Here is a 15,360-nt window from a genome sequence, read left to right as displayed (position 1 = left end):
AGATTCAGATTCTGTTTATTGTCAGTTAGAAACCACAAATGCTATGCAGTTAAAAAATGAGACAACGTTCTCCGGAATGATATCACAAAACAAGCACACGACAAACAGACCACAAATGAAAAATCAAATAACGTTTGGTAATCCCCAATCCGGAGTCCGGAGAGGCTGCTGCATATCAATATCGCGCTACCATTTTAGCACGCTCCCCGGAAAGGAACTCCAAATCTATCAGACAAAACAAGACTACCCAGACACACCAAGTCAAAAGACCAGCACTACCACCCAATAAACCAAAAACCTACACAAAACCACATAGTTATAGTTAACATTTAGTTGCAACAGTGCAGAAAATACCATAATTGATAAAAGACTAACTGGCAAAAACACATAATTACAGCATTTATTTCCAACAGCGCAAAGCAATGCCGCAATCTGATAAAGAGCAGACCATGACACGGTAAAAAGTCTCGAAGTCCCGACAGCCCATCATCTCACGCAGATGGGAGAAGGAAGAAAAACTCGTCATTCCATGATCCTCCAGCGCCACAACATTGCCGATACAGCCCGTGGAAGCACCCGACAGCTAATTCTGAGAGCGTCCGAAATCTTCGAGCCTGCGACCAGCCCTCCGAAACCAAGCAGAGAGCAGAAACGCTGGCGACCACTTCGACCCCGGCCCCGGCCGCCAAGCAACAGGCAAAGCTGAGAATTCGGGGCCTTCCTCCCGGAGAATTCTCGATCGCACAGTAGCAGAGGCAGCGAAACAGACATGTCAGATGTTTCACCAGATGTTCCACCGTGCTTCACCCGTCCGTCTCCATCAAATCAGGATTGTACACGGCAACCTACTTGACAGATTACAGATATTCATTCCTAAGTGGCCGCTGAGTGCTGCTGCGTCACGCCGCCATCTTACCCCAAAATATAAAAAATAAAAAAAGAAGCTAAGTGAAATTCAAGAAGCTTTTGAAGTGTTTTACAAAACTCTATGATCCAAAGTTCCAGGGGGAAGCATAAACGAAATCGACACCGTCTTGAATTCTCTGGAGTTACCCACTTTATGCGAAGAACAAAATAGAACGATGACTGCTGACATAACTGAAGTTGAATTAAAAGCTGCCACTAGTAGGCTTAAATTAACCAAGTCCCCAGGATCAGATGGGTATACGGCAGGGTGGTACAAAGAATTTAAAAATGAGCTAATCACTCATAACACCCCCATCCTTCCGGGAATTTTCAGTGTTAAAATTATGTAATAAAGCACATTACTGAATTACAGAGTTTAACAAAATGCAGAAGTGGTCTTAACTACAAGAATAATACAGATACGCTTTCAAATTAACATCTGTATAAACAATCAGCAATTCCATTATCACTTCCCTTTGCAAGTTGTATTTTAATATCGAATTCCTGTAATAACAGACTCCAACGTAATAACCGCCTGTTTTTATTTTTCATGTTAGCCAAAAATACCAAGGGGTTGTGTTCTTAGTTTAGATGTATATTGTAAAGTGTGAACCAATGCATGTATAATTACCATGTAACACATTATAGAAGTTTTTTTTCTTTTCAAATACTAATCTCTATTTCACTTTTAAACTTAACATTCAATCTTCCATGATGTTGTCTTTATTATTCACATGCTTAGTTTAAAAAAATGTTAAATTCCCTCAAAGTCAGATCCCGTTATTCAAACTGTCATTTGATCAACACTAGCCTCCTTTCCACTTTACTCACACGTGGTTAGTTTACTCACCAGTGTGGAATAGGCCTTCACAGACTCCTTTCACAGGAGCTAACTTATCATCAATGTTTTCCAAACTAAGCCCTTTTGCTGAACTTTCACACCACTCATTAATTTTAATCAAGTCATTAATTTTATCTTCAGGATCTGTAATTTTGTTAGTTTTCAGTTTAACATCTGCAGGTGATCCCTCTTGTTTAAAACAACACTTCAAGTTCTACCTTTACAAATTATATACTGGAACAACATCACCAAGTTGTTTAACCTTAAATTCCAAAACAAACTGTAATTGATTCACAGGCACCTTGTTAACAAGCCTTTGTTTAGTTAACTGTCCTTTCCCTTTTGTTAACAGTTCTGAAACCAAACACGAATTTAAATTTTCTTTATTCAAAACTCTGTGAACAATACTTTTCCCTTTTCCCTCAATAACTTTTAGAACACCGTCTAACACAAGAGACTGAGAATTTTCACTTTCCACTGGTGCCAAGGTTAACCCTTTCTTCACTGTACCAAGCCTATCTGACCCAAAAGTATTGCATTCCTTTTCAACTAAATCAGACACCTCAGACCTTTCCTGAGCTTTAGCGCTAGGTTCTGTACCGTGTGCATCCACAGGTACTTCCTCAACCTGAATACAGGCCAACAGGACATCTGCCTCTCCTAGGCTCTCAATACCAGTCCACCTTTCAAATTCCAAGTTCCCCCTGATCCTCCCAGGTACTCTCTGGGCATTTGGTTGACAACCTCGTCTGCTTACCCAGCAGACTCCCTCTAGGTAACTGCATCATTTTCCTCTCGGAATGCCCTTACATCGTTGGGAACACCCCTCTTAAATCTTTCAACAATAACCAGCTCCTTCAAGCTATTGCAATCATCAGTGTCCAGCACTGGACCTTCCAGCTGCCACATCTGTTTCTCATCTTGTCTCTGTGCCTCCATAAACTCCTTCATTACTCCAAAATATCCACCTCGGTGTATCTTATGGGCAAGGCTCAAAATATTGTTCCTAGAGAACACCAAACCTGCTTCGTCTCCCTTACTTACTTTAGCACCACTATTTTCCGATTTACCATCCTCTAACCTCTCCTGTGCAGGGCTGGTAAAACGTCCTAGCTAAATCGACGCCGCACTCATTTAGTCTGGTTCCTTTCTCGGCCGCTTTTCTGGACATGCTTAGAGTTACTGCGCAGGAGGGTTAAATCGTGGAATCTATGGGCGGGTCCACAGCACTTACAGGCTTGCTCGTCAGCTTCACTGCTGGATCCAGATCCCCTGCTGAAAGATCATTACTGAGTAGGACGTTCACACCGTCCATCGGTATTTCAGACCGCACCCCTATTTCGACTGTTCCAGAAACCAGGTCACATTTCAGAAATATCCTGTGCAAAGGTACGACTTATGTCCCTTTTCCGATACCTTTTGTCATATTTACCTCCCAGTCTCGGTCTCAGCAGCGAATTCTAACACCTTCCTTCAGATCAATGACTGACCAACCCCAGTATACCTGCAGATCCGCACTGGAACCGGGGTTTCTCCCTCCTTCACGGAAACCATCCCTTCCGAAATAAACTTCTCGCGGCCCTCTTGGGCACTATCTAACCTTGCTTTCGTCATTGGTCTGCTGACCGGCTCAATGCAACCAGTCGGGGTTGTCGTCATCCCTTTTCCTGTCTCCTTCTTCGGGGCACAGCACTTAGATGCGATATGACCAGTTTTCCAACAGTTATAACACGTAAAGCTAGGAAATTCTGTCTTGTAGGTTAAGGCATACTCGTCTGCTAACCAGGCAGTTACAGACAGAGTCGATTAATTGGTCGATTAGCATCAGCTGTTGCAGCTTATCAAAATTTCCATTGACCACTTTTGAGGCACACTAACCATCCCAATATATTTGCATCTCAAGGGCAAACTGTAAATACGTGTGGTTCCACGTCTTTCTCAAGTTCCGGAACTTCTGCCGGTATGCCTTTGGCAACAACTCGTAACTCCTCAGTGTAGCCCCTTTTACTTGATCATAATCCTTAGACTCATCCATATCCAATGCCGGATATGCTTGCTGAGCCTTCCCCCCAATTACGCTCTGTAACAGAACAACCCATTTCCCCTTAGGCCAGTTCTGATTCACAGCCACTTTCTCAAAATGGAGGAAGTACTTATCAGCATCCATCTCCTCGAATGGAGGTACCAACTTAATCTCCTGACCAATCTTGAATCTCTCATTTGGGTCTGCTGCCCGGTCTCTTCTCTGCGATGCCTTTAACTTATCCACTTCTCTGCCTCACTTGCTCCCTTTCCTCCCTCTGCTTATCAGCTTCTTTTCTCTGCCTTTCAGTCTCCTCTCTCCGCCTTACATAACCTTCTGAATCAGTAGAGGGGGATTAGCAGTCTGGCGGCAGTGATCCTTCTAGATGATAGTGACTCCACTCCGGCCCCGTTTCTCTCTCTCTAACTATATATTGTAGTCGCGCGCAAAGTGCTACTAAAGAAACACACAGAGGCAGAGAGAGCTGAACTCAGAATGCCTTTACAGATTAAATTTCCCTTCCCATGGGCCCCTCGACCCCAGGGGCGGACGTGACGTTAGATCCGCCCCGAGCAGATAGTTCCAAACGCGCCAACGGGTCCCGCGTGTGCGGGCCGTCACACCATCCCCCCAAGCAACGTCCATCGGGGGAGTGGAGCCCCAGTCTGTGTGGTTTGCCTGGGTGGCTGGCATCGCTAGCGCGGTGCGGGTACCCTCATTGGTTGCTCAATGTCGAAGGGCGTCGGTTTGAGGCGGTCCACTCTAAAACTCTCTTCCTGTCTACCCACCTCCACGACGAACGTGTTTCCGTTGTGCCGAGTCACCTTGAATGGTCCCTCGTACGGACGCAAAAGAGGTGACCTGTGCATGCCCCTGCGAATAGAAACATTCTTTCAGTCTCGGAGGTCCTTATGGGTGAATGATGGTGTGGTACCATGCTTGGAGGTCGGCACCTTACCTTGTCCAGCAGCCTCGGAGTTTCCTGCTGGAGTTTCTTCCAAACCTCGGGCCTCTGCTACGAACTCGCCTTGGACCGTCAGGGGTGCGCCGGAGACAATTCCGCCTAGGAATTGTCCAGGTCCACATTTGGGGCTGTACTGATTCCCAATAGAACCCAGGAAGCTCATGTCCAGTTGCGGCCATGAGATGCGCCATCAGGGCCGACAAGACGCCGGTGGAACCGCTCTACCAAACCGTTGGACTGGGGATGGTACACTGTGGTGTGTTGCGGCTGGGTGCCCAGGAGCTGCGCCAGTGCTGTCCACAACCCAGATGTGAACTGCGACCCTCTGATGGAGGTGATGTCCGTTGGGAGGCCGAACCTGGCGATCCAGTTTGCAATGAGCGTCCTGGTGCAGGACTCAGTGGATGTGTCTGCGAGCGGTACGGTTTCTGGCCATCTGGTGAAAATGTCTAACATGGTAAGGATATACCTGGTGCCCCGGGAGACTGGCAGAGGGCCGACGATGTCCACGTGGATGTCTTGGAAACTCCTGTGTCGGCTGGAACTGCTGGAGGGGAGCCTTCACGGGCAGCTAGACTTTGGCGGTCTGTCAGTGTACGCAGGACCTGGCCCAGTGTCCGACATGTTTGTGCAAACCGTGCCAGAGGGATCCGTCCGCTAGCAGCTTTGTGAACGCCCGTATGGACGGGTGGGCCAGGTCGTGCAGCGTATCGAACACCGGCGCCTCCATGCTGCTGGTAACACTGTTCGGGGTTTGCCGATCGACACGTCGCACAGGAGTCGATCCACTGACGGACCGATGGAGACGTGCTTCAACTCAAGTCCCAAAACGGTGTTGTGGGAAGCCTGGACCTTGGTGTCCGATCATTGTGCTTCCGCCAGTGCTGCGCAGTCTATTCCTGAGGAAGATAAGCCTACTGAGTGGAGGCAGGGGCAAGACAGTGTGTCGGCGCCGACATTGTTTTTCCCTGCGATGTGTCGGACGTCCGTGATGAATTCTGAAATAAAAGACAGTTGCCTCAGCTGCCGAGCCGACCATGGGTCCGATACCTTGGCCAGTTCGAAGGTGAAGGGCTTGTTGTCCGTTTAAACGGTGAACTCCCTTCAATAGACAATAGACAATAGACAATAGGTGCAGAAGTAGACCATTTGGCCCCTCGAGTCTGCACCGCCATTCTGAGATCATGGCTGATCATTCACTATCAATACCCAGTCCCTGCCTTGTCCCCATATCCCTTGATTCCCCTATCCATCAGATATCTATCCAGCTCCTTCTTGAAAGCATCCAGAGAATTGGCCTCCACCGTCTTCCGAGGCAGTGCATTCCACACCTCCTCAACTCTCTGGGAGAAGAAGCTATTCCTCAACTCTGTTTTAAATAACTGACCTCTTATGCTCAATCCATGCCCTCTGGTACTGGACTCTCCCAACATCTGGAACATATTTCCTGCCTCAATCCTATCAAATCCTTTAATTATCTTAAACGTTTCAATCAGATTCCCTCTCAATTTCCTCAATTCCAGCGTGTAAAAGCCCAATCTCTCCAATCTCTCTGCGTAAGACAGCCCTGCCATCCCAGGAATCAACCTAGTGAATCTACGCTGCACTTCCTCAATTGCCAGAATATCCTTCCTTAAACCTGGAGACCAGAACTGTACACAATATTCCAGGTGTGGTCTCACCAGGGCCCTGTACAAATGCAAAAGAACATCCTTGCTCTTGTATTCAATTCCCCTTGTAACAAAGGCCAACATTCCATTTGCCCTCTTCACTGCCTGTTGCACTTGCTCATTCACCTTCATTGACTGGTGAACTAGGACTCCTAGGTCTCTTTGCATTTCTCCCTTACCTAACTCGACACCGTTCAGACAATACTCTGCCCTCTTGTTCCAGCTTCCAAAGTGGATAACTTCACATTTATATCCCTCGAGGAAATACCGGAACTGCCGGACAGCCAGGTAGAGCGCGAGCAACTCTCTGTCGAAAGAGCTGTACTTCACCTCTGGTGGATGTAGCAGCTCCAGCACTCCGCCAACTACCGTGTCAGAAGCGTCGACTGTGGGCGCCGTGGGTACATCGACTCTAGGGTGCACTAGGAGGGCCGCCTTTGCCAGCACATCCTTGGCCTGCTCTAAAGTCTCTGTGGACTCTATGTGTCATGCCACTTCTTTGGCCTTGCAGGCCATCAGGCGGAACAAGGGTCTCATGATGCTTGCCGCCGCCGGCACGAGCCGATGATAAACGTTGACCATCCCTACGAACTCCTGCAGGACCCTGACCGTGTTGGGCTTGCGAAACTGGCGGATGGCCTGGATCTTGTCTGGTAGGGGAAATGCGCCATTTCGGTTGACTCTATGGCCCAAGAAGTCGATTTCCGTCAGCCCGAACTGGCAGTTCGCCGGACTGAGTTCTAGCCCATGGTCGCTCAGGCGTTGGCAGAGATGGCGCCAATGTGCCACGTGCTCTTGGTGCGAACTGTCTGCCACCAGGACATAGTCCAAGTAAGTGAAATCGAAATCCAGGCCGAGTTCCACCAAGTCCATGAGACCTTGTTATGCTTGGGTTGCATTCTTGAGACCGAAAGGGATCCTCAGGAATACGAACAAGCCGAACGGGGTGATGAGGGTTGTTTTGGGCACGTTGTCGGGGTACACTGGGATCTGATGGTATCCCCTGACCAGATCGTTTTTCGAGAAACTGGTCACTCCGTTCGAGTTCGCTGTGAAGTCCTGGATATGGGCTACCGGGTATCTGCCGGCGGTTGTGGCGTCGTTGAGACTTCTGTAGCCTCCGCAGGGCCTCCATCCTCTTGCGGACTTGGGTAGGACGTTCAGCGGGGATGCCCACAGGTTGTCTGAGTGGCATACGATTCCCATCTCTTCCATCGTGCGAACTCCTCCTTGGCGAGGTGGAGCTTGTCGGCTGGGAGCCTACGAGCTCGGGCGTGCAGCGGCGGTCCTTGCGTGGGGATGTGGTGCTGCACGCCGTGCTTGGGGTCGGCCGTGGGGAACTGCCGGGTGGCTATAGAGGAGAATTCCGCCAACATCCTGGGGAACTCGTCACTGGAGCGGGTCACGGAATCCAGGTGGAGAGCCGGTAGCTTGGCTTCTCCGAGCTGGAAAGACTGGAACATCTCGGCGTGGAAAAAACGCCGTCCTTTTAGGTCGCCCAGGAGGCAGCAGGCTCGTGGAAATTCTGCCCCTATTAGTGGCTGTGACTCCGCTGCCAAAGTGAAAGTACAAGTGAAACGGCTGGACCCGAAGTACAGGGAGAAAGTTCGCGGGCCGTACGTCCGAATACTGGTGCCAATTACAGCGATGAGTTCGGGGTCTGGGACCGAGTTACGAGAGTCCATGTTCCTGGGGAAGGGGGTGGTGGAGGGGGAGTACGCTGAATTCGGCCCGGTGTCTAGCAGAAAGCGCTAACCGGAGTGCCGTTCCCAGAGGTACAGGAGGCTGTCTCGGTGGCCAGCCAACGTAGCCGTTAGCGACGGCTGGTCATGGCGTTTCCCTGAAAAGCATATGGTGGACAGCAGCGGCGCGCGCCTGAGCCCCATCTTTGCTGATAGAAGCACCATTGTTCCGAACTTCCGTCTTTTACCCCCGTGAGTCTCAACGGCTTCGGTGGCGAGGCCTGCACTTTGGTGCCAGCCATCGTGGCTAGGCCAATGGAGGCTGCTCCATGTTGCTTGCTCCTCCAAAGGTCGTCTCCTTCAGCCGTGACCCTGCGTGGGTCGCTGAAATCCTCACTCGCGAGGAGGAGGCGAATATCCACTGGCATTTGCTCAAGGAACAACTGTTCAAATAAAAGGAACGGCTTATGGCCGTCCATGAGCGCCAACATATCATTCATGAAATAGAGCAGGGATAATATCCAGACATTCGACGAGATCTAGCAGTAGTCGAAAGGAAGAACGAGACGTCCAGTGAGAGAGTATTAAGAAGGAGATATCAACAGGCGAAGGACAGGGCGTAACTCTGAGTATAAAGGGTAAAACTGCAAAGTGAAAGCGACCGAGGGTGAGGTATTGAACCCGCAAATGAGAGCATCATAATGAAGGTATTCTGCCCAACATGACTTCTCAACTATTCAAACATAACTGTTTCTTTTTTCTACACCACTCTCATGTGCTCAGCAGCAGGTTGTCCGGCTTTAGACTGCAGAGTGCTGTGTGTAATCCTGGTCATGGTAGTACAGGAGGATGCGTCAACTGCAGAGGAGAATCTCTGGATATTCGTTTGTGTTGGAGGATTTGATGAGATATTGGATAAGCAGGTCTTTTTTTTCCTGCGATGTGACCAGAAACGAAATGTATCAACTTATGAGATGCACAGACGTGTATAAGTGCGAACATTTATTTGCTGTGGTAGGTGCATAATAACAAAATGTCATGGTTTTAATGTTTTCCAATACTTTTCTGCGCTCCTCTTCCCTTTTCTTCAATTATCTATTCTGGTACAGCACTTCTTTCATTCCCTCAAGATCAGGTCGCTTCCCCTTCCTTCCATTTCGCCGTGGCCTATTTCTCTCTCTTATCAGATTTCTTCTCCTCAATCTCTTAACTTTTTCCAAATATCTACTACAACGTACTTACTTCATCCCTCTTTCTCACCCACCCAACTAACCGCTCACTTGGCCACAAGTATCAGATACCAGTCTGTACTCTGTGTCGCCTTCCCAATTGTCCTATGCCTCCTTCCTCTGCAATTCTATTCGTAGCTCTATTTAAAATGGTCTCGTCCCATAACGTCGTCTCTCTATTCACTTCCATAGCTATTGTCTGAGCTGCCGAACCCCTCCAGCATTCTATGTGGGCTAACACAGTTTCAGTTGAGTTGCCAGGCTGCAAAATGGAAAGTAATACGTAGGGTTTCAACACAGATACGGTACAAATCCCTTTTATAAAGCAATTTGTCCCCGAATAATTCCCGAAGTGTTCCTCATCTGAAACGGAATATCCACTCGTTCATCGCTCTTGCAGTGACGTCAGATTAGATGCTGCCAAGTTCTCACGTTTATATCATCCTCCTCCAATCAATAGAAAGGATCTCATCTGAGTCTTTCACTGAGAAGAATGCTCAAAGTTAGCGGACTTGCGGACCAAACGCCACGACACCATCAGCCTTGCAGTCACTCCTTGATCCCATTGGTCCATCCCACTGCACAGTGGTCAATTCGTAAACTGATTTATTATTCAAGATTCGAAATGGTTTAATAGCATTTCCATTCGCTCGTGTAAAGGAGAACGAAATAGACGTTACTCTGCTCTCAATGTAATGCAGAAACACAAAAAATAATCACAGAAAAAATCATTGCCACTGTGCATTAAGTTTCCAGGTGATACAATGACAGATTGCAAAGTGTTGGAGTGATAGAGCAAGTGTGGCGCAAGCAAACAACAAATTTCGAAGTCAGAGGGAGGAAGGTTACGAGATCAAGAGTCGATCTAATCGTCAGGGTGAAGGGTTGAATTTTTTACAATGGTGTCATTAAAGCAGTTCCTGACCCTGAACGTGCTTTCAGGATTTTGTGCCTCCAGCCAGATGATGCAGAACGAATCTCCAGTTTCGGAGGACAGACATCATTGACATCACCATCCTGTTAAATACTTCGATTTGCGTGTTTCTCCAGTGATCCGGATTCAAAGGGGTTAACCATAGATGAATGTTGGCTAATTAACGTCAGCCCGCACGGAGCCTGGTTGTGTCACAGGGAGATTCGCAGCTCTATTTAAAATTGTTCCTTTCGATGAAGGTTCACTGTGTTAGCGAAAGCGAACCGTCAGTCACATACGGACCGCAGCGGCTCCACAGCGGACGGAAATAGCTGCGGAGTTACGAACAGCAAAGTAGGATTTTCAATGAGCGGCTGGATCTGCAGCGTGCGAAGAGTCAGAAACGCATTGGAATCTAGCAACAGAGAAGGAAAATGTCTCAGCATCGAGGAATAGAACCATGGAATGTTTCATCGACGGGGAAGGGTGTCTTCAGCACAGCTCATGATATTTTTTCAAGTGACAGTTGGATGACAGCAGACGATCAGATCTGGTATTTACTACTGACAATTCAGCCCATCTACTATCCCGTTCTCGCTTTGGTTGCATTTCCCGGTACGTTCCTTTTTACCGACTCGAGGAATGACAGAATGGAAAGTAGTGGTCACTGGGTAAAGATATCTGATTGATGGGGATTTAATTACATGTTGCGGCTCACATTGTTCCCTGAATGAACTTCGGATGATTAGACTGATATTCTTACTGGATCCGGGCAACATCGATTATCTCTGTGTTTTCGATAAATAATATTAATATTTAAAGTGAACTGTTCATTTAGACGATGAAGTTTCAAAATGTTTTCAAAATACAAACGAACAGACAAAATGATTTTGGTAAAAAAAAACAGCGTTAAATAGATAGGTTCTGAGCTGGCGTTTAAAAGTTTCAACTGAGTCTGCATCCGTTCTGATTTCGATAATTGAATTCAACAGTTTGGATTGTAGTTTAATATAAATGACTTCTCAAATATCTTTTGAGGAATACAGTAAAAAATTAACACACCAACAGAAGAAGACTCAGAGCTCGAGCAGAAATTACAGCACCGCCTCGAAGCAACGAATATTGAATTAATCTGTACGCGCAGGGTGGAGACGCGTGTTTCCCATTACCTTGAAATTCCACTTTCGTAATCGCAAAGCAATTCCAATTCAATGATCAATTCCGAGCCATATTTCATCGAAATCCGAAAGCACTTCTCAGAGGTTCGGTAATTGATGTGCTGACGTTGTTTTCAACTTATTTGTCGACTTCACTGAGCTATAATCCTCGTCCCTAGCAGATATCGACGATGCTGGAAAACTAAAGCCTTCAGGTCCGTGTTCAAAAACATAATTCCATATTTCCTGCCTGTGACTCTCCCGGATTTGCTCTTTGCAACTGACATATTTATGTTTCTTTCAGTCCCAACAGTGAACGTGCTGACTATTGTGGTCTTGTCCCTGGGAAAGTGCGGTCTTTCTAAAGAAATCACTCGTTACCTGATGACCATGGCAGCAGTGGATCTCCTGGTTGTTATCTTAGACCTGCTACTCAGGCAGATTCCGATTGTTTACTGGGAAGGGATTTATTTTCTGGTGAACATCCCCGTGTGTAATGTCCACGCCGTCCTACTTTACGCAGCCAACGGCTGTTGCGTCTGGTTCACCGTCATGTTCACCTTTGACCGATTTGTGCCAGAATCTCAAAGCTACGTACTGCACTGAGAGAACGGAGACTGTGGTTCTGCTGACTGTGGCCGCGCTATGCTGCTTAAAGAACATTTTCTGATTATTTTTGGTCTCAGGAAAATACCAGCTTAGCAATATTCCTTGGGTTCGCTATGGGAGATAGGGTGTACTGACCTCAGTGGCCTGGACAGTAGTTGAGTCCAGCAGCTACCACCTGACGCCTATTATCCCGTTTGTGGTCATTCTGCTGCTCAATGCTTTGACCATCAGACACGTGTTAGTGGCGAGTAGAGGCTGGAGTCTCAATAGTGGGAGTCGTTCCAAGGACCCGGAAATGGAGAGCCAGAAGAAGTCGCTCGTTTTACTTTTGGTCGTGTCCGTGAACTTTATCGTGTTGTGGACGCTTCATATGGTGAACACTGTGTGAATGCGCGTATATGTTTTTTTTTTCTTTTTCAATGCTGACGTACTCCAGGTATTTGACTGCGTTCCCTCCTTGGACCATTTGGGAGCTGGGCTACATGCAGCAGCTCCTCTGCTGCTGCACAAACACGGCTCTTTACGGTCTGGCCCAGAGGACGTTCCGGGAGCAGATGAAGAAGGTGCTGAAATCTTCATTCACTCGCAATATGAGACAGACTCAGCAGGGAGAGGAGATGACCAAACCTCGCCACCCACCCGCCTGAACCAACTGGTTCTCATCGTTTTACACCGCCACCTTTGCGTGTTTAGTCCACGTCACGTCTGTCAGGTATTTACTCCTTCTACTTTCGTGGCGTGTGTTGGCTCCAGGTGCTCTGGCTTTCTTCCCCAGTCGAAAGATATCCGTTTTCCTGGGTTAATTGATCAGATGGGTGTAATTGGCTGGCACAGTTTCTTTATGATAGAAGCCCCTATGCCCGTGTTGAAAACTAATAAAATACTGTAAAAATTAAACCCCGTCCCAAAAATTCCGGCTTTTGCATCCTCCATCAAAAGAACTGACGTTTCAATGTCACAGAGCATTTCGTTGGCAGTTGTGAGTGCGTTCTACCATGTCATGTTCACGTAACTGTAATAACACTATTTTCCTATATGCAGTTCCATTTGTTTGAATCAAACTGGTCAGATAGAGTGGCCATTTCATTGGGAGCCACGGCAGCGCAGCGGTTAGCACAGTGATTTGACATCCAGAGCTTTCCAGAGTTCTAAGTTCAATTGTTTCCTCTCTTGTGCGTGTACGTTTCCTCCGGGTACTCCGGCCACCTTACACATTCCAACAGTAGATTAACTGATCGTTGAAAATTGACTTGGGATAAATAAGCGGTTCAATAAAATAGTTAACAATGTTCTGTTTCGCGTGTTAATGATTAATGCACATAGACCAGCTTAAAGGCAATGCATTTACGAGAAGAGCAGTGACTATGACTGTATAACTCCCCTCCCTCCCTCCCTCTCTCTCTCTCTCTCTCTCTCTCTCTCTCTCTCTCTCTCTCTCTCTCTCTCTCTCTCTCTCTCTCTCTCTCTCTCTCTCTCACTCCACTCCCTCTCTCACACACATAGAGTTTCTGTCTGTGTGTGTGTGTGTGTGTGTGTGTGTGTGTGTGTGTGTGTGTGTGTGTGCGTGTGATCTATCAGGAACTATTGGTCTTCAGATTTTTTTTTCTAATTATTGAATTTAGATTAAAAGTCCTGTTCTTATCTGGCTAATCGTCCTCTATCTCGTATATTTATTAAACTCCAGTAATTGAGTGCCTTACCTATGGACCGGGATGCATACTATATATGACCTCGAGATTAATTTTTGTAGAACGATAATAGAATCTACAAACGGCCAAAGAGCGATATACTCCATCTGCCATGTTGCTGCACTAATCCCCAAATGGCCTCCGTCGCGCAGTATGCATTGAGAACCTCCCCCGGCATGTACAACTACACCATTTGCCGAATAATTTTTCGAACACTTAAAACTAACTCTACGTGGCAGTATATGGACGATATTACAGAATTCATGCTCCTATCTAAACATTAACTAATCTTTGCATTTGCAAAGTACCTGTACTCTCTATCCTACAGCACGCTCCGGAAATCCGTTACTCTCTGTGTGTAAGCAATTGCACTTTAAGGCTCCTTTAAAATACAGCCATTCTCACTTTAACTCTATACACTCTACTATATAGTATTCGAAGCCAGGGGAAAAATAGCCTGAGTCTATATACTGTATAACCACGTGATAAGTAAATACTCCTGTCAAGCTCAACCCCAGTCTGGGTTTACGGCTCTATATATTTTCTGATGTTTCTTTTGTATCAGCTTCTATCACTCTACCGCGCATTGCAGGAAGCAAACACGCCGTGCTAGATAGTTTTGACTTCTGCAGGTCCTTTAAATTTTCTCTCCCTTAAGTTCAAGTCTATTGCCAACTGACTATACATATACACAATCAACGTTTCTCCGGTTCAAAGATCGCCGACAGAACATACATGACACACAGCACATTAAACAAAAGATTGCCACAAATGTTTACCTTGGGTTTTTTTTTAGCAGTGTTTAATAAATGTTTTATTTGTTATTAAAAAAAACTGTCTCAATCATATATTAATTCAACAAAGAAACACTGAAGCTGATGATATAGAGCTGGAGAATTATTCGTCACAACTAGCAGGTATTTCCGCTGGAGAACCGATCTGTGGAGTCTCAGAAACTCAAAGGTGCATCACATTTGATACCTTATTATCAAAGATAACGTTTAGTGAATCAACACAATACCAATAGTCATAATGGCGTTCATTTCAACATTTTCTATTCGCAAATACTTCCTTTGAATTACACATCGACAACGAAAGACGCCACAAAACGTTCAAACACCGCGGTTGGGACAAGCTAATTGAGAAACATATTCCAAATTCTTCTGAAATATCCCCCATCCACCAGTGAATGTTTAACGCCTGTGCCTTGTTTGATATGCTAAATGACAACATTTGTCTGGACTTCCAGCTTCCTTAAACATTTTTGCAAAGGTGTAAATTACCTAGCCCATAGTTACCTTGACTGATGCTAGCCAACTAACACAACCCCATTGTGTTAACGTTTTGCTGATGCAGATGCAGAATTCTCATGTTCAGTATTTCAAAAACGATTTCTCTTAGTCTGAAGGTTAATATTGGCTTTTAATTTCTGTTTGCAATTTGAAATAAGATGTAATCGTTGGTTCTAGCTTGAATTAATTTTTGCTGTAATCAGGCAACTCTGGTAGAATCCCTCACACTGCCCTCAGTTTTTTCTTGCTTCCGCCCACTCCCTTTCCAGTCCTGATGGCAAGACTTGGTCCAAATCGTTTACTCCGCCTCCATAAATTTCACCTGCCTTGCCGAGTTCCTGCAACATTCCAGATGAGCTGAAATTAAGAGGCTTTCCTGTCGCCCC

This window comes from Hypanus sabinus, chromosome 24 (assembly GCF_030144855.1).
Source record: "Hypanus sabinus isolate sHypSab1 chromosome 24, sHypSab1.hap1, whole genome shotgun sequence".
Taxonomy (NCBI): Eukaryota; Metazoa; Chordata; class Chondrichthyes; order Myliobatiformes; family Dasyatidae; genus Hypanus; species Hypanus sabinus.
This window is presented reverse-complemented; position numbering follows the sequence as displayed.